Source organism: Caretta caretta, chromosome 10, assembly GCF_965140235.1.
Source record: "Caretta caretta isolate rCarCar2 chromosome 10, rCarCar1.hap1, whole genome shotgun sequence".
Taxonomy (NCBI): domain Eukaryota; kingdom Metazoa; phylum Chordata; order Testudines; family Cheloniidae; genus Caretta; species Caretta caretta.
Window position 1 is genome coordinate 18,616,645 of NC_134215.1, and position 20,779 is coordinate 18,637,423.

At 45.1% G+C, this 20,779-nt stretch overlaps 1 pseudogene; it reads left to right on the top strand.

Annotated features, from left to right (window-relative positions):
* Positions 1 to 18,050: 18,050 nt before the first annotated feature.
* On the top strand, positions 18,051 to 19,575 carry LOC125644064 (histone chaperone asf1b pseudogene; annotated as a pseudogene).
* The last annotated feature ends 1,204 nt before the right edge of the window (positions 19,576 to 20,779 follow it).

Sequence of the window (20,779 nt, forward strand, 5' to 3'; positions counted from 1 at the left end):
TCTTCGAGCACATTGTAAGATCAAACCCAAAATATATGGCTGCCACTTTTATCTGCTTCGGCATAGCTCTGTGCCTAGAGTATGTATCCAGAACAATTCCATTGTTTACTGTTTAAACATGAGGTATAGAGTACTTTAGCTGCCAGTTTCCTGGGGAAAAGGCTGCAACAATCATCTATTACCTATGCTCCAACCTCCCCCCGCCTCCCCGACTCTTAGGCCACATATATAAGATTGAGCAATTCTTTTCCAGTAATTGGACTTTGGTTTTGGCTACATTAAGTTTTTGTTCTGTGATTTAATAGTCTATTAACTATTTTGCCTCCATTCACAAAGTGAAGATAAATCAGCTATTTGCAAGCAGGGCTGCAGCTAGGCCTGAAAAAGCACTGGGGGTTTTATTCATAGTAAATGAGTCCTAGCTGAGGCATCTGACCCAAGGAGAAATGGTAGCAGGTTGCTGTAAAATGTTTCTCCTTTGGGCGGTGCAGCCGGTTTGTGTTGTCTGATTTGCTCTAGCTGGTCAGCCTTCTAGTCTGTAAAAACTGTTCTGCCACAATGATTGTCTGAAGAAAGAGCTAATCCTGGATCCATGCCCAGTTTACCCTATTAGGGATGGGGACCCTTCCGACCATCTGATAAGCAGGTCACAATCAGGCTTATGCAGCCAAGTGTGTTTCGGCAGCACTTTGCTGTTCACTTGGGGCCCACAGTGCTCCCTGAAGTCAGTGGAGTTTTTTCCATTGACTGGATCAGGCTTTTGTTGGAATCGTTGTTGGGTTGTTCTCTCTCCATGCTGCATGGATTTGCTGCAGTGCCCATTAATGCTCTGGCAGGCAACGCAACCCAAATATGACACTTGGCAATAGCACAGCTTGCATCATGCAAGCATGGAATTTGAGACCACAAGCAGAGATCACAAGACTGGCACTTGTCACCCTGGGGGCAGGGGGGTTCCTGGCAACAGGGTAAAATTAGCTTCCCTGTGTCAGGAGACAGAAAGCCTGTGATGGAACGGCATTAATGCCATCTCTTCCTCTGTTTCAAATGCACCAGGAACTACAGTGTTGCTCTTAGGTGTCATCTTATTAAGTTAATTTCAGATAAATTATGGCCTCTTGGACACTTTCTCTGTGTGTGTATTTTTTTTCCCTTCCTCTACTTTGTTTCCTTCCCTGAGCAATGAAATAATTAAGCTGGTCAGAAGTTCACCATGGTTTTATTTCTTTTGGCTGTAAGAGATAGTTGGTTCAAGTAGTAAAATAAAGCCACGCTGCAAGTGACCTAAAAACCTCTACCCTTGGCCAGACTTATCCCTGGCATGCTGGGTGACCAGTCTGAATTCATTCCCTGGTGTGGTGCAGGGTAGCAGCGGAAACAGTATGAGATAGGCCTCTTCTTAGTTTCTACTTATCCCTCGGCTCTGACCCCCCAACTTTTTCTGCTTCCAAATGCCAAAAAGGAACTTATTTACTTTTTGAGCAAATAACCTAAATTTGCAGTGAAGTGATCTGAAGGTCCTGGAAAATTTACAAATGGGATTTGGATGTTGGAATCTGGTTCTTTGAAATATGTGAAAGGGGAGATTCCGTTTGCAGTATTTCTCTTTCAGTCAGTAGTGCTAAGTAAAGATGGTCCGGAGTTCCTGGATCTGAAAATCCCTAAGGCTCAAATGAGTATGGATCTGTTTTTTGGGTTAGATCCACCTTGCAGGGATCTACCCAGGCTTAGAATGCTGGATCCAGATTTCCCCACAGTTCAGATAGATTTGTATCTGGGAATCTAGTTCAATTCACCTTTTAGAGATGAGTCTCAGGCATAAAATTTGGATCTGGGCCCAGGACCAACCTCTCCAAAGTTTGAGTGGAAGGGGGACAATATGGCAGCCGAGTTTGTCTCCAGCACTGAGCACTGTTTGTTTCTCCCATGTCTCTGTTCTTCCTGTAAGTGAGATATGAAAACAAACAGATAATATGCAAATATATTTGATTTTATGCAGTCTTGAAAATGCTAATTTACAGTGGTGAGATTCTGAAACTGACATCAAGGTTACACGCAGCCAGCCTGTGGTTATTGTTGAAAACTCTTGGATGAAGCAGAGGATTGGCTTGATGCAGCCATTCCTTTTTCTTTACAAAAAGATTCAAATTAAAAATGTCTTTGCATATTTTAAAGGGGTGAAGAGAAGGGAGGACTGAAGTGGTTGCCAAAGCACCAGTGGATGTCAGTGTGCAATGGGATTCAAAGAACTGTACAGCTTTTCCCCATTTTCAGCAGCCAAAAACCTCTGTACAATTAGCTTTATTGCAATGAGACTTCAGAGCTGCTAACTGTGTATGGGGAGAAGAGATTCAAATTGAGAAGCAGCTCCCTCTTTTATCTGAGGAACTGACGGAAAGATGACAAAACATTTGTTGGAATGATAGAGAGCAAATGTTCTAATTCATGTCATGTTTCATAGTGCTAATTTATACATATTTGTTTCTGTACCAAGCTGGCAAGTTTCAAGAAAAGATCTGCCAGGGATCAGGGAAAAGTCTGTAGATCCTTTGAAACTACTAGCATGTATTTGTAACGTTATTTGGTGTTGATAGCTTAAACAGAATTGTGTCTCTTAGAGACCGTAACAGGCTGCGAGGCCGTGTGAGAGGCAGTATGGCCAGTGGGGAGGGCACTCGACTTGGACTTGGGAGTTCAGGATTCTATTCTAAGTTCTGCTGCTGGGTGACCTTGGCAAAGTCAACTCACTTCTCTGTGCCTCCATTTTGCCATCTGTAAAGCAGAGATACTGGTACTTACCTCCTTTGTAAAGCGCTCTGAGGCTTACAGATGAATACGTAGCACTTATATGGCATTTTTCTAGTTCAATAAACCATTCCTCCTCTTGCCAGGGTAGGATTGTTCTCTGCAGTCTGTTTTGTAGCATTTTGGCCAGTTCCCTATTAAATGTCCCAAGAGATGGTGCCTCTTCCATTTCCCTATTCCACATTCTGATCGATCTCACAACAAGGAAATCTTTCATAGAATCATAGAAGATTAGGGTTGGAAGAAACCTCAAGAGGTCATCTAGTCCAACCCCCTGCTCAAAGCAGGACCAACCCCAGCTAAATCATCCCAGCCAGGGCTTTGTCAAGCGAGGCCTTAAAAACCTCTAAGGATGGAGATTTCGCCATCTCCCTAGGCAACCCATTCCAGTACTTCACCCCCATCCTAGTGAAATAGTATTTCCTAAATTCCAACCTAGACCTCCCCCACAGCAACTTGAGACTGTTGCTTCTTTTTCTGTCATCTGCCACCACTGAGAACAGCCTAGCTCCATCTTCTTTGGAACCCCCGCTTCAGGTAGTTGAAGGCTGTTATCAAATCCTCTTTCACTCTTCTCTTCTGCAGACTAAATAAGCCCAATTCCCTCAGCCTCTCCTCATAAGTCGTGTGCCTCAGCCCTCTGATCATTTTTATTGCCTTCTGCTGGACTCTCTCCAATTTGTCCAAATCCTTTCTGTAGTGGGGGGCCCAATACTGGACGCAATACTTCAGTTGTGGCCTCACCAGTGCTGTACAGAGGTGATTAATCACGTCCCTCGATCTGCTGGCAATGCTCCTACTAATGCAGCCCAATATGCTGTTGGCCTTCTTGGCAACAAGGGCACACTGCTGACTCATACCCAGCTTCTCGTCCGCTGTAATCCCCAGGTCTTTTTCTGCAGAACTGCAGCTTAGCCAGTTGGGGCCCAGCCTGCAGCAGTGCCTGGGACTTCCTGATAGGCTGAACGTTTTTTTCCCTTAATTTCATCCCATTACTTAGCATTATGCCTCCCACGTATCACCCTAAAAATCCCTCTATTTCCTTAGGGTCTAGTTCTGCCACTCTGACTTATATTCAGTGGTAATTTACCCTGCTGGGAGTGTCACTGGTTCTAGCAGGACTTCTTGCAAAGTAAAATACTCCTCAAAATGAGTAGGAGAATCTGGATCTTGGTGTGTTTAATTCTTCGGTTGTTTGTAGATGTGCCCATTCAGTCAGTGTTGAGTCTGGCTATACATATTTAGCTGTTTTAATCTTTCCTCTTAAGTCAGCCCCTCCAGCTCTTTTATCATTTCTGTGGCTCACTTTTGTCTTATTTCCACTACACCTGAATTTCTCAGTAAGGCTCTTGCCTTCTGGGGGTTTGATCTAAGTGTCAAGAATATGTCACGGCTGAAGCTGGCCAGGGAATGTGCCTGGCCTGCTTCTACAGGGAGATGATTATTGCAAGAAGAAAAACACTTACTCTCCAAAGAAAGTTAGTGAGTGTCCTGGTAAGAGGCGGGAAGAAAAAATAGCTCTGGGGCTAGTAATAGGGAAGTTAACGTAAACGTGATATGGATCTCAAGAGAAACACTACACAGATGCTAATCGTTTCAGCAACACTTATGCTATTTGATCTGGGGGGTGTGTTGTATCCAGTTTGCACAATCCTTTCTCTCAGACCTTTTTGCCAGTGCATCTCATCTAGTCAGCCATGAGATGGAGTTCATGTGCAGCACCCAACTATCTCCCGCAGGGCATGTGCCTTGCGGGAGGGCGCAAGGGGACCACAGGTTCATCTTTCTCCATTGCCCCCAGTACATTTAGGCCTGTTGTAGCCCTCATCAGGCAGCCATTGCTGCCCCAGCTAGCCCCTATCCCTGAAATAATGTAGGCGTCTACATGTGTGGAGCTTCTACCTGTCTCAGGAAGAAAAAATAAAAGGTTAACCAGGGGCTCCTAAATGCCAAGAAAACCCCAAACAATTATTTATTTGTGAAAGACTGAGCCTGGCCATTCACTCTCTGCCAGATCTTTCCTTCTGTAAAGGATGTGAACTTGTGTCCCATGTCGCCTTGGAACTTGAGGGGTAGAAGCACCCCTTCCTCGGATAGGGGGTGGATTTGGGAGGAAGAGTGACGACTCCGCATCTCTCTTCTCCCTGCTCCCTCACATGGAAGCCTGGTTATTTTACAGACTGTTGGAGAGAGACTATCCCAAAGGCACAAAGGAAATCTGTGACAGAGCCAGGAATATAATTTTAGACTTGGAAGGATTAGATTTTTATTAGTAAATGCTGGTAAACACGGATTCTTTTTACCATAAACGCACAAACGGATGGAAAAATATTTCCATCGATGATCAACATTTACAGATAGACAGAGTAAGAAAAATGTTGCTTGAGAACTTCTTCTTAATTTGATATAAGGATATTGTGCTGTTGACAAGTCGTATTTTAACCGTTATAAAGCTTTAACTTTTTTTGAATCTACTGTAATTGTCTGAAACCCCTGTAACTTCAACAACTGTAAAAATTTAAATAGATTAAAATAGATGAAAGATGCTAAAAGCCCATAATTTGTGAAAATTTAAACAGATAAAAACTGAAAAAAATGCTTAAAAATAAACATTGATAGCTGTTGAAATTATATATATATATATATATATAACTTTTTTCTATATGTAAAAAAATAATTATGACAAGCCTAAATATAATCCAGGTTGCCCATTGTGTTTTAACCACAAGGCAGTTTTCCTCCCATACTGGCACTAACATGAGCTGTACCTGGTAATTAATAGCCTGCTTCTGATCACAGAAGGATTTGGATTCACTTCCTCTTAAACGTACATTTGTTGCAAAACTGCATGAAATGAACACAAGTGATGTCTCTGTGACTTCTGTTATAAAGCTCCCCTGTACCATGTGTTTAGTTTGCTTCCTTTTGTGTTTGACCAGTTCTAAGTATTTAGATAAGATCATTATATACCCTTTCTTAACAACGTATCATTCAAGATATTGGATCATAATTGTCTCCAGTAATGTCGGACCTAGTCAACAAGTCTCAAAACAGACCTACACCCGTTCTTCTGCACAAACCTTGCACCCTGGCTTTTCAGCTCAGGAGCGGGAGGTTTGTATAATTTTTGGTGGTGCACAGAACAGGTGTCCAAGTCCGCCCCCCCCCCCAGCAACACACACACCTGCCGAAGGCTGTAGGAGGGAGTTTGGGTGTGGGAGGGGACTTGGGGTGCAGGCTCTGGGAGGAAGTTTGGGTACGGGAGGGGTGCGGGCTCTGGGATGGAGTTTGGATGCTGTGTGCAGGCTCTGGGCTGGGGCAGGGGGTTCAGATGCAGGAGGGGGTTTGGGGTGCTGGGTGTGGGCTCTCGGCTGGGACAGAGGCTTGGGGTGTGGGAGCGAGTGCAGGGCATGGGGCTGGGCTGGGGATGAGGAGTTTGGGCAGGCTACCCTGGGACTGGGGTGGGGGACCAGAGAGGAGGATTCCCCCCAGCCCTCTCCCCGCTGGCAGCAGCGAGCTCTGGGAGACAGGGGGGCACCTAACCCAGCCTGCTGGCATGACACTCACCCAGGCCCCCCCAGGCTGCTGCTCAGGAGGTCCAGCCACGTAACCTTGACATTTTACTTCAATAGTCTTAGCTACGGGAAGGGGGGTGAAGCAAAAGAAAAATAAACAAAAACAGCTGTGATTTTTGTCACAAGAAAACTAGCTACAGTATCAAGTTTAAGTATGTTTTAAACCTGACTATTCTTTCTAAAATGATGATCTGTAATAAAGCCTGCTGATGGCAGAATGAAGTTTAGTAAGCCTTGTTAAAGGCAAACACAACACTGCGGGCAGCATTCTGATCTGTGTTACCTCGTGTAAATTTGGATGTGACTTCATTGAAGTCACTTGTTTATTTCCCTTGACCGAGTCAGAAATATGGAGGCAATTTTTGTTTAGTCTGGGGACATCAATGATTTCACTGGAGTTAATTATGATTTATACTGGTATAGCTGAGATCAGAACCAAGCCCACTGTACCTATAGCTTGACAGTTGTAAAGTCAATACATAAAAACGGTTATTGGCATAGTTACTAGAAATGTTTGCTCGGTTACTCTACTCTACCCATACCACAAAGAACATAAGAGAGTGTTCCCGTAGAGAACAGGTTGCACTTGAAATGTAAATCAAATTCAATATCATCTAACTTGTTAGTACAAAGTCTTTGGTGCTGTTTGATAAATAGGCAGCACATGGAACCTTGACATCTGGCCATTTGGGAATTAATAAAATGTGTCATTAACTCAGTCAGCATTTTGAACTGGAAGACATTTAAGGAAGGATATGCAAGAGTGAAAGAACCGTTGTCCTGTGCGTACTTCAAAAAAGATGCTAAAACCTTCAGTGACCTTAGACTATAAGTAATCCTGTCATTGGACCTCAAGGTAAAGTGTCTGTAGTTACATAAGGCCTTTTCTCTGTTCCTAAAGCTAACACAAGTTGGGCATTTTTGTCACTACTGATCATTTCATTCACATGGCAGAAGCTTTGCTAATTACAGATCAAGAGACGTAGGCTACAGTTAAACCTTGGCATAAACCTTGTTTGCAGTTATAGTAAAGCATGTAATATTTTCAATGACCAAGTGAGAAATTTGGAATCAATTTTGTCTAGTGTGGGGAAAACAGATTCTAAAATGGCTTCATCCGGTCTACACTGGGGAAAGTATCTTTAACCTGCAATAGCAGAACCCACTTCCAAAACCAGGTTTGGCTAACACAGCTTTTTCCATTCTGTGGGCAGGACATCTCTCTCCATCAGTGAAACAGAGCTGCAAACAAATTCATCCATCGTGTTTAACTACAATCTGTGTCCCCTAGTCTGTGATTAGAAAAGCTTCTGCCAAATTAATAAAAGGTCTGATCCTGCTCCCATTGACATCAATGGCAAAACTCTCACTGACTTCAGTGGGTCAGGGGCAAACCCCAAAGGCCAGATTTACAAAGGTGCCTGGGTGTCTAAAGATGCAGATAGGCACCTAGTGGGATTTTCAAAAGCATCTAAATGATCTAGGTGCCCAACTCCCACTGACCTTCAAATCTTCATATCTAAATAGGCAGGTCCATTTAGCTCTTCTGTATTCTATAAAGATAAAAATAGTGTAGCTAACAGGGATCAGAACTCCTGGGTTCTTTTCCCAGCCTTGCCACTCTTACTGTGTGAAATTGGGTGACTGTACAATGGACTTCTGGGTGCTGTATAATATATAAACTGTAAAAGGAATAATTTGCTGACAAACGGTGTTTAAGACTGTAGGCGTTACTCATTGTTATCTCCCTGGTTGATCCTTCGTGCAAAAGCCTGAGACAAGGGATGAGCTTACACTGTACCCTTCAGATTAGCAAACTCAGGCTCTGGAGGAAGCAAATGCCAAAGTTGAGGGCCTTCCTTTGGGAATGCTGTGCTCCCAGCCCTGTGGTATCCAAATCCGGGTAGTGTTAGCAGAAGTATGTCACCTGACTTTAACCATCATGACGTAAGGAGAGAGGCAGTCTCAGCCTGCAGCCTGTATAGCTCAACGTCAATACCTTGAATTGCATCTACAGAGAAGTAGAAAGGCAGTGCAGTCTTTGGGGTTCCTCTGTGCCTCATTTTCTTCATCTGTAAAAATCAGTTATCCTACTTCAACAGGGGCTTGTGAGGCTTGATAAACTACAGCTTGATACAAAGCCAGCTGAAATCAGTGGTGAAAAAACCCCTACCAGTGATGACTAAGATCTTTGGATCATGCCCTTAATCACTGTGAAGCACTTTGAGCTCCTCTGATGAAAGTTATGTAGACATGCAAATCACCGCTCTTGGTGGTTTCTGGATGAGGATTATGAAGTCAACCACAGTGAAGAAGTGATGGAATTGTAGAGACAACTAAACAGACTTAAATTTTCCAAATGATCATGTCTACGGCTTAGAGTACACATCCAGTGGCTTCAAAATGTCATTTCTGGCCAAAGTGATCCCTGAAATATGACTTTTCTTCTCTGCTTATCTAGGAGGGTTGTGGTGTTCCATCATTTGCCATGGCTTCTGCTGAACAAAATCTCACTGCTTTTCTTTTAGGGCCATTTAATTCCCAGAGGCCTTCAATGACCAGATGTTAAGGCATTGGCTACACATCATAAACATGAAAGGAATTATTCTGGATGAATGAACTTTAATATTTGATTGTCATTGTCTACTTGTGCTAATTCATTACACTCTTTGGGCTATGTGTAATTATTGTACACCTCCCAGATGACACAGGTGGCAGACTATCAAATCATTTAAAGCATTCTTTATTGAGCAAATTCTGATAGCCAACAAAAATGCTTGTTATAAAGATAGTTGTGTGAAGTACTAAGTAATGAGCAAACCTCTTATTCTATAGAGCCTCTTCTGGGACATGAAATTAGCACAGTATATCTAGAAATGAAATTTCAGCATTGTGCATCACCAGGTATGAAAATTAAGGTGCAATCTTTAGGTAGGTGTGAGGGTTAGTGTGTGTGTGTGTGTGTGTGTTTAAAAAAACAAACCAAAAACCAACCCCAACAGATTCATATGCCACTGATTTATTAATGATAAATCAGACCGTAAGAAGTGCTGCCTACCATGTCTAACCTGTATATTGCTGCACTTGAAAATAACGTTTTGAATTAATAGTAGCATTGTTTATGACTAGTGCTGCTGTAAATATTTAGGGACCCAGAGACTCCAATGAAATCAGAGTCCCACAGTGCTAATCACTGTACATACTTAAATAGACAGAATAAAGTGTGGGGAAGGAAACAGAGGCACAGAGAGATGAAGTGACTTGACCAAAGTCACAGAGCATGTCAGCAGAAGAGTCAGAAGTAAACCCCAGGGCTCCTGACTCCTCACCCTATGCCCTAGCCACTGGATCAAACTACCTCTGTACAGCCCCTCCAGCAGGACTACTTGTGTGAGTAAGATGAGTGAGACTTGGCCCTTGTAGTAGCTTAATTTGCTTACAGTCTTTAAGAAGTGCAACTCTCCAAATGGCTGCCAGGAAGTTCTGCTGTCACCTGTGGCTTGTTCAGAAGGGAGTTTACAGCATCCTAGGGACAGAAAAGAATGGAGTCCTGCACTGGAGTCCTAGATGGTCTGTCTGGGAGAGTCAGATACCACAGTGATGGGTATAGTATAAGAACCTGAATAGAACAGAGTCCAGGGCTCTAGCATGGCATTGCAGTCTGGTGCAGCATCATGCTTCCATGATTTCAAAAACTAAACCAAACAAGCAAAAACAGGGTTTGTCTGATTTTAAACATTCCCTTCCAGTGAGCAACCAGCACAGCGCTGTGTTAATGTGTGAGCAGCAGTGAGTGGTCTAATTGTCCAAACAGTGTGATTCAAATATATAAATGGCATAAATGGTGGAAACTTTGAAGTGTTTAGTTTTTAATAGTCTATGGGATTAGTAATACAGATAAGGCATTTAATCATTTAAACATGTGTCTTTTATTTTAGCAATGTCCTCTTTAAAACTTTGAGCTACCAAGGCATTCAGATGAACTATTGTCTTGCCAGTATTTTGAGAAATGGGTTTGTAAGCAGAACTCCTCACTGAGGACAACAAGGAGTCCTGCTTTAAAACCACTGGTACAATATGGCCATTAGTGCTTAATCCTGTAAGGTGCGGGGTCAGTGGGAACTGAGGGTGACCTGTTGAAATCTTACTGAGCATGAAGGTTTACAGTTTGTGTTCATAGCAAAGCGAGGCTTGATGGAGAAGTGATCCTGATAAGCGAATGAAAGTTCTGTGCAGCAAAAGGCAAAGAGTAATGATCCTGACATCTGCTAACGCAGTCCATACCAACCTGCCCCATGAAATCCCCTTTAAATCAATACCTGATCAAATAATGAACCTGTTGAAGGAATACAAACCAGGGCTTCACTGCAACATTTCCATCTGATTGTTTTTAAATCAGAAAATTGAGCTTTTCTAAATAATTAGAGAATTCTACTACTCTTTATTAATAGTTTTTCTCTTGCTTGAGGTGAACTATATTTATGCTTCAGTTAGATATTACTGATCCCTGTTTCATAGAATTATGTTTATTACTGATGATCTTTATGTTCCATAGTATCAGGTTCTAATGAATTAAACTAGTGCATAACAATATGGATAAAAGGTACATACTGTAATCCAGGACACTTGTAAGCATTCAGAGAAGATATTCTGAGTTGTTTCCCTCTAATTAAAGGGATAATATACTCTCGTAGGCCTGCCTGGTCTATAGTCGTAGATTACTTCCCCTCCTGCACCAGCTCAGCTGTCAGGGCTGGAGCATTGTGGAGATGGAGCCAGGCATGCATTCCCCACCTCTGCCTGCCCACACCCCTAGGATAGGGAGTAGCACCCCCCAGATATGAGTAGCTGGCACCGAGCGGGCTTACTGACCTGCCACATGTTAGGACAATGACAGATAAGATCTTGGCAAATTCTTTGCACATTCTTCAGACTTTCTGGAATGAAGTTTTCAGTCTCTCATATACCTACTCTCTGGCAGAGCCTCTATTGTAGTCCATAGGAATTGTCATGGGAAAAGGATCAGGCCCTGGATAGGCATAATCAGCTTTCCCTTTTTATGTTGATGTAAAACAGGGGTAGTCAGTTATTTTTTGTGAAGGTCCAGATTTCTTGGTCAAGGTCCAAACTCCAAAGAAAATAATAATTAAAAACCCCCAGTAATGATGATAGTAAGTAAATAAAAAAGATTCTGGGGTCTGTTCAAAAAGCCTCTGTCAGTCCTGGTCTGGCCCGCGGTCCGCCTATTGACTACGCCTGATGTAAAGGATGATGCTTTGTTTTGAACTGAGAAGGTTAAAAAGGACAAGAAGCCATCAAGTAGGATGGCTAGAATTTCATTTATTTGCCTTCTATAAGGAGTCAAACAGGCTAGTAGTTATGTGGCAAAAGGCTCAGCATGAGAGCTCCGGTTCAGGAAAGCATCCCTATTCAGCAAAGCACTTACACCCCATTGAAGCGAGGCACGTCTTTAGGTGCATTGCTGAATAGGGATGGATTCAGGCATGTGCCTAAGTGCTTTCTTCAGGATTTAAGGCTCTGATCTAGCAAAGCAGTAAAGGATGTGTGTGTAAGTCTAAGCATGCGAGCAGCCCCACTGAAGTCAGTGCACATAAATGCTTTACTGCATCGGGACCCAAGGGCCAAAATTTACCTCTATTGTCATCAATAGGAATTTTAATGGGGGAAGAGGCTAAGGCTCAAAAGAAAGGGAGCCCAGGAAAGGTCCCAGCACTCAAACATAAAAAGAAATGCTAATAGAAAAGGTAACTTCTTGTGCTGGAAGAGCCTAATGGCTGCTGTCTTTGATCTCTAAGCAATTACAGACTTCATGAAAGAGGATGGGTATTATAGCTAGCCTTCATTCAGGCTAAATGGAAGAAGCAATTCAGTTATATTATTCCATAAGGGAGCTTGAGACAATGGAAGCCACCACCCAATGCAACTCTACCCATAATAGACTCAACCCAAACCAGGGTTTGAGGGTTTCCTTGGAACTGATTGCAAAATAAGGACTGAGGCATTGACTGGTTAGAGATGTGTATTGGAGCAGAAAGCAAAGAGCAGCAGAAAGACAGAGAAAGCCGTTGTGAGTGTAGGCTAAGAGCAGAGACAGAGTTTCTTGGACACAAGAATGACTAAAAGGACAAGCCTGGAAATTGTGAGCAAGGAAACTGCCTACTGTGATCAAGGAAACAGGACTTTGATGAGTCAGGTACCTTCTTTGTAAATAAACCAATTTCTCCTCCTAAAGAATGCCCTGAATATTGGCTAATCACTCAGGCCAAAGAAGCAACTGTTTTGAGCTTTCTATAGAAAGAAAATCAATGCCGTTCTTTAGTTGAAAATAGAAATGTCAGCAACAGAAATTCCCAGGACAAGGATGAAAATGGCTGCTCTGGTGGTTCAGGCGCTATCCTAGGAGCCAAGAGGTCAATTCTCTGCTGCACCACAAGCTTCCTGTGTGGCCATGGGCAAGTCACTTAGTCGCTCTGTGCGTCAGTTTCCTGTATGTACAAAGGAGATAATGGGGCCTCTGGGTGCCACAGGAGTGCTGTGAGGATAAATGCATTAAAGAATATGAGGTGCTCAGGTACTATCAGAGTTGCCATGTTGAGAAACTGGAGCTGGTGCAGAAACAAGCCACCAAAATGTTTCGAGGGCAGGAGAAAATGCCTGTCAGAGAGAGCCTTCGAGCTCAATCTATTTAGTTTATTGAAAAGAAGAATGAGAGGTGATTTGAAGATATGCTTTAGTCAAACACAGGTTATGCTTGAGTCCAACAATTCAGGGGCAACTGGGGGAAATTTAATAGCCTGTGAAACACAGGAGGACAGACTAGAGGATCTAATGGTAGATAACTAAAGGATGTTGGGGTTTAACTCCTTTTTGGGGATAGTGAAACTCACACAGAGACTGGACTAACTCAATCACACATGCTTAACTTTACACATAAGATTCCTCACGTCATGCATAAGTATTCGGAGGATAGGAGTCCCAGAGCTTGATGCAGCTGTCAAAACCCCCTTTTAGGTCCAATTTTGGGTCCCTGGGTCACAGGTTTGCAAGGCCAGTAATCTTGATAATTTTCCTTTCTTTTCAAGTCTAAATGCACTAGAACAGCACAGCATGTGAGAGAAGGCAAGATTTATTTATTTTCATCATTTACTTATCTGGCACTGTAGATATGCATGGTACTGTAATTTGGCAATCAGGCTTAAATGAGGAATTAGTGTTTTGTTAGCTCTACCATTTGATCTACAATTATGGAGTAATATATGTAATAACAATACTTTGCACTTCTTATTCCACGAATCCAAAGGACTTTAGACATTGACATAGCCTCTCACAGTAGTTCTGTGAGATTAGTAAATAGTGCTATACCCATTCTCCTGAAGGGTCAGCTAAGGCACTGAAAGTTATGTGACTTGTCCAAGGTCACATAAGACAGTGGTGGAGCTGGGAATAGAACCAAGGAGTTATGATGACCTCCTGAGGTCCCTTCCAACCCTGATATTCTATGATTCTATGACTGCTGCTCAACTGATCTCTTTACAGAATAAATCTATATAAGAGGTGCAGTGCTCACCGTGCTGTGGGAACTGGTTGCTGGAAAAAGGAAGTTTGTGCCATTGAGGTTCTGGCCTATGGAGAGCTGTGCTGCACCAGATGACCTTGGAAGCCAGGGTGATTCTGGGGAGTGCTCCCGGTCTTCAGGGTTGCCGACTTTTGTGACACTTGTGATAAAAAGCACAATACATAGTGTTTTTCTTAAAGGCCCAGATGCTGGAATTGAGAGTGCATGAGAATCTTGGCTTTCCATTTCCCCCCTGCCATTTTTAAAAGGTATACGTCTAGCCCTCTGGGATGTTCGGAAAAGTTTGGAAACATGATCCAAATGTGCACTACAGGCTCAGAAGACAAACTCAAAACTGATTGGTATAAAGAAATCTCATGATTTTTAAGACAGGCTCTTGATCTTTTGGGAGCCCTGTGATGGCTTCCCCCAGGGGTGCCACTTGGAACTGGGGTACCACTGAGCCTGCCTGATCTACCAGCCTGGGCTCCCTTCCACACTGTGGTGCTGTGATAATTTTCCAAGCTTGCTCTTTCACCAGCATACACACAGGTAGGGAGACACCCAGCTGCAGCTTCACACACACATGCTGAGATCAGCTCTGCATGGCAAGGCTCAGCTAAGGCACCTCCCAATTGCTAAGGCATGCACCCCCCTCTGGAGTTTAAACCCAAAATTATACCGTTTGACACCACCAACATACTCTTATCAACCTCCTGGCTCCAGTCTGTACCTGCGGCATTCCACTCCTCCCCCGTCACAGTCCAGCACTGCGGACTCCAGTACCCACTGCACTCAACACCCATCTCTCTGTGGTTTCGCACTGCTGAAGTACAGTACCCGCTGTTCTGGACTCCATAGGAGAAGATTGGATATGATGCCTGGACATACACAAATCTTTAACCCTCCCAGGACCCCACCTCCTCCTGGGACCCTCCCTTCCACCATCCCCCTTAGTGCTAATGTGTTTTTTTTGTCTGTCTCTCTTCTCCATTTGATGTTTTTTAATAAAAGAATTGTGTTGGTTTGAAAGCAATCTTTATTCTGTTAATTGAAAGCAAACAGATCTGTGCAAAGCAACAGGCAATTTTCTTAAACCTTCATAGTGCATTGTCTGCACCAATCACAATCACCCCCCAGCATTACAAGCACTGCACTTCCAAGCATAGCAACAAATATTAGTGGCTTTCAGCTTCAAATTGCTGCCTCAAGGCATCACTGATCCTTATGGCCCTACGCTGCACCCCTCTATTAGCCCTGTTCTCTGGCTGTTTAAAGTCAGCCTCCAGGTGCTGAGCCTCAGCGGTCCAGCCCTGAGTGAAGCTTTCACCCTTCCCTTTTACAAATATTATGATGCGTACAGCACACAGCTATAAGCATAGGAATATTGTCATTGGCCAGGTCCAGCTTCCCATATAGGCATACCCCTTCTGATTAATGTACTCAGTGGCTAGGTAGTCTGGTGCCAGAATTGGAATATGCGTGCCATCTATTGCCCCTCCACAGTTAGGGAAGCCCATTTGTGCAAAGCCATCCACAATGTCATGCATGTTGCCCAGAGTCACTGTCTTGCAGAGCAGGATGTGATTAATGGCCCTGCACATTTCTGTCAACACGAGTCCAACGGTCGACTTTCCCACTCTGAACTGGTTAGCGATCGGTAGCAGTCTGGAGTAGCCAGATTCCACAGTGCAGTCTCCACACGCTTTTCCAGTGACAGGGCAGGTCTCATTCTCATGTCCTTGTGCCGCAGGGCTGGGACGAGCTCATTACACAGTCCCATGAATGTAGCTTTCCTCATCTGAAAGTTCTGCAGCCACTGCTTGTCATCCCAGACGTGCATGATGATGTGATCCCACCACTCAGTGCTTGTTTCCTGAGCCCAAAAGCGGCGTTCCACTGTGGTCAGCACCTTTGTGAATGCCACAAGCACTCTCATGTCGTAGCTACTATGCGTGGCAAGATCAATGTCACACTCCTCTTGCCTTTGTATTTTAAGGAATAACTCCACTGCCATTCGTGATGTTAGTCAGAGCGAGCAGCACACTGGTCAGCAGTTCGGGATCCATTCCTGCAGATCGACGAGGCAGAGTGCACAGTACACAAACTGTTGCAAGATGGTGCCAGATGCAGAGGGAAGCACAGGGATTGCTGGGATATGAAGCAATGCATCACGGGGCGTTAGGACAGGACCCAGGATGCCCTGGGACCCCCTCCATCTTCCCACAACGCTTAGTGGCGGAAGAGGAAGAGACGCTCTGTGGGATAGCTGCCCAGAGTGCACCGCTCCGAACAGCGCTGCAAGTGCCACGAGTGCGAACACGCGATTGCGCAGATAGCTGACAGTGTGAACACACAACGGTTTCCCTTCAGTGCTCTCTGAGCAGCACCGTAACTGTGTAGTGTAGTGCTCGTGTAGACATACCCTTAGTAACATTAAAAATCCTGTCAGCCACCCCAGGTGTGGCTGGGGCTCCAGCTGTCAGCCTTGGGCGGCTGCTTTTGTGCCAGCCTGGGAAGTGGGAGAGGGGACCCCATTGTAACCCCCAGGCCTGGGGAGGGTGAAGAACCCCAATGAGTAGAGGTGAGGCTGGGTGCTGCAGGGGGGATGAAGTGACAAGGGTGATGGCTGATGGGGTGGGGGGCTGTACTGGTGGCGGGGTTCTGAGCAGATGGGGTAAGTGCTGGGAGGGTGAACTGAGGGTGGTGGAGGTCAATGAAGTGGGGGGCTGAACTGATGGGGTGGTGGTGGTGATGGTGGTTGGGAGACTGAACTGAGAGGGGACTGAATTGGGGGTGGGGAGAGAACTGATGGGGGACTGGGAGACAGGATTAACGGCTGGGCAGGAGAGGGGCAGATGTGGGGGTGAGAGCTCCTGCAGCAGGGGCCAAAAATCACCTTATCCAGTACATGTAGGAGAGTGGGCAACACTAATTGTCACGTGCACACCCTCTTGGGATGGGCAGTAGGAGATCAAAAATCAAGAGACTGACCTAAAAAACACAATACAATCTTTTTAAAAAACATCAGGATTTTGGGGCCAATCTCATGATTTTTGGGGGTTGGATTTATGATTTTTGGTCTCTTGAAGTTGGCAATACTGTGTGTGAGTGAGAGGAAGAGAGTACATCAAACTGCCCCTCTTTGTGCTCCTGTCCTGCAGGAGCAGGGCCCAATGGGAGCCTTTGCAGCTAGGGAGCACAAGGGTTCTGTAGCGCAAGGCTGTCCAGAGAGGGAAGGAAGGGAGAGAAACTGGCTAAGTGCAGAGAGGAGCAGTGGCCAACCCCCCGCCCTCCAATTTTGAGAACTCCAAGAGACATGCTTCAGACACACTGCCTCCTGGAGTTTCCACTGGGGTCATGCATTTCCTCCCCCTCACCTGTAACAGTGGGCAGTGACTAGATACAACCCATACCTATGTCTGTGACTGGACCTTGTGATTTGTTACTTTGTTGATCTACAGAATTCCAGGGCTAAATTTGAAGTCCCATCAATTCGGATGATGTGTAGGGTAATGCCATTCAAGTGACTGGGCAGTTTTTTATTTAGCTTGTGTATATATTGCATTTCCAAGCAGGTCCCTGAAAATTATCAGCCATGTTCATTCTCTGTTGAAAATCTCCAAATGGGTCTGTAGAATTTTGTTAATATCTTTCTGTGTTTCCCTTTCATTCCCCCAAAATTGGCATTAATAGTGGTTTCTAAAGAACAAAAGCTTAATGTGATTTTAGGGCTCGAAATCCTCTATGAATATGTAAAATGCAAAGTCTCTGAGCAGCGGTTAATTTTTTTTTATTTTCCTGGATGAGAACAATGAGTCGCATCCTTTGATAAAGTACACCTTACCTCCATATTATTAACAAATGCAGTCGGGTGAATCAGACTGCATCTGCCAGTGAGAATAGAGATGCTTGTTTGGAGGACAATATTAGATTCCATTCCCAGCATGCTGTGTTTATGGTTAGAAAACCAAAGTACAGATTGGAGATTTGTCCCAGGTCAACGTCTCCTTGACAGCCAGCGCACTGTTGCATACCAAATGCTCCCTCATAAAAAGTTGGATGGCAAAAACAAACAGCATTACTCTAGAGTAATGGCAGGTACTGATATCTTACACCATCCTGGACTATGCCTTTCAGATTGCCAGCTCAAAACCCAGGGTAAAAAAACCAACTGAGATGACAGGATGATGTATATGGTACAAACGGTGGAGCCTGAGGTAAAAGGGGAATGCAGTTATTTTGCTGTAGAAAATCATGACTGGAAAAGCAACTAAGTAGAATGCTGAATATGCTGATTTTGTTGATGATAAAGTAAGAAAATTCAGTGTTGTGCTGCAGGTCATTAATGTGAGAATGTGATCTTATTGCTATGGAGGAGCATTTCTTTCTGCAGCAGAGAATGGAGAGAAATGTGCCAAAGGACTAGTATCCATTAATGCTTAAGCCAGTTGGGGGGAGTGTGAAATCACGTTATATGACATAAATGTGATAGGTCCAAAAAAGGCATAAGGGCTGGAGAAAATGGCTAACGGCATGACACAAAAATTAGTCATTCTGGGGAAAAATCATTGCAGAAAAAACAACTTTTTTATAATTTAGGCAATCAAAAAACAGCAATTAATTCAAGCTGGATGAGGCATTTGTCCAGATGTAGCATTGGCTTTATATTTACAGAATGGGGTTTTTTCACTCTTCATTTGAATGCTGTTTTCAACAGTATGTCTATTTAGTCCTACCCCTTGCTGTTTCTATGTAGTGTACTGCATTCTGGATTTCAAATTACGCACTGACATTTAATTTGATAAAATGTGGTGCAAAAGGGAACTGTCCTATCAGTGTTAATGCTGGTAGGATGTTGGTAAATTAAGCAAAAATAGTTGAAATGAAAAAGAACACATTGCATGAAGAAATATATGTAGAGAATATTTAGTTGATTTCACGGCCGGCATGGGGAGTGGGTAGCAGGTTTGGGTCCTAGAAGCAGTGATGTATCCTGTGTGTCGGTGGTGTCAGTTCTGGAGAACCTGGGCCAATTTGACTACTTGTACCGCTTCCAGGTGCGGTTTGAGTGCAGGGAGGTGCTGCTATATAAGCTGGAGTGGAAGATCATCTACATGGCCTCTGTGGAGAGTGAGAAGTATGACAAGGTGTTTGACTCGGTCCTGGTGAGACCTGGCACAGCTGGGAGGCACATGTTTGGTTTTGAGGCCAAATCCCAAACCACCTCCCCAAGAGTGATGTGGTGTGGATGACAGTGGTGCCCACCCCCTGCCACCAACCTGGGCCAGGAGCTCATCCTCACGGGCTACTACATCAACAATGAGTACCTGGACCGCGAGCTGTGGGAGTACCCGCCCCTCAAGCCAGACTTCTCCCAGCTCCACAGGAACATTCTGTCCTCCAGCCCCTCTGCCCCTGCGACCAGATGGATGACATTGGGAATGTGGACCCAGAGTCCGAGGGCAGGATGCCTGCCAGCTGCACCCCTGGCAAGGGCTGGACGCCACCCTCTGCATCCTGCCTGAGAACTCCACAGACTTCATGGGATCTGAGGCGCACTCAGACCCAGACAGGGGAGCCCAAGGACGCAGCCACTGCATGAGGAGGGGGATCTGACTGACTTAGAGGAGGCTGTGACCACATATCAACTATGATGGTGAGTGGGGAAACCTGGGCATATTCCAGTGGGGTAACTGAAGCAGAGGTGATGGGGGGGGCGGTTAGAGGGAATGATCTGTCATGAGACTGGGAGCGCTTGCTTCGCAGATGGGCTAGGAGGGAATCGGAGCCATAGGGCTGCTGGGCTCTTCTCCCCCTCCACCCTGCAGCTTGATCTCCCCTTCCTCTGTCCCTGCACTGATTGCTGCTAGTTCAGTAGGAACAACCCTAATAATCTTGTTGTCCTGCCCACCCTGCATCAGGCCTCAAGGAGCCCCCTAAAGTCTCCATCCCCAGCCCCCTTGGTACATGCGGCTTGGGGGGCTCACCAGGAATGGGAGCCAGCTCTGCTGGCTTGTCTCTGGGAGTCATCTGCACCCCTGCACTGACCGAGCTCCGCTCCTTCCTGGGCTGCTGCAGCCTGGACACACGCCTCCCTGGTATCATGAGCTGCCCCATAGGACCCCCTTTCCCTGTGTCTAGCTGGGAAGTCACTGTGTACTCTCTCCTCCAGCCCCCTGCTGTGGGGTTCCAGTGCTGCTGCTCTTGGGCATACCTGGCCTAGTGGTTCCTCCTCCGCGAGCAGCTCCCTCCTGCCACAGAATTGCATTCCCCCTGGGTGGCGTCTGGTGGCATCTCATCCTAGGCTTGGTCTGGTTCTTGCTGTGGTCATGAGCCTCCTAGTTCCAGTTCCTCTGGGCAGCAACTCGCTCCGGAGTGTCTCTCAGCCCATCTTGTACCACAGCCCTTCCTAAGTTAAAGGGGCACCAATCGACAGAGTCCCTGTGACCTTGGCGGCGGCAGTGCTCAGAGCATGGCAGGGCAAAGGGCAATGTGATCTGTATTAGGGAGCATTTGGACCCCTCCTATTGCTTGCTCCTCCAACTTGCTTTCTTCACCATCAAGAGCCTTTGACAACACTTACTGGTCTGGTGTGTCGTGCTAGGAAACCCATGTCTGGTCGACTAGAATGGACCCTTGCTGCAAGGGCAAAAACAGCAGCATGATCCTGAATGGACCATGCTTTCCTCCCAGTAAGTGGCTGCGGGACGGCAACGCTCTTCAGCATAGCGCTCTCTGGAGTAAAGGGCCAGTTATGAGCCAGGCCAGGATCTTGAGCCCTCCACCTAGAGATCAGGAAAGCTCCCCTAGAGATCATTTA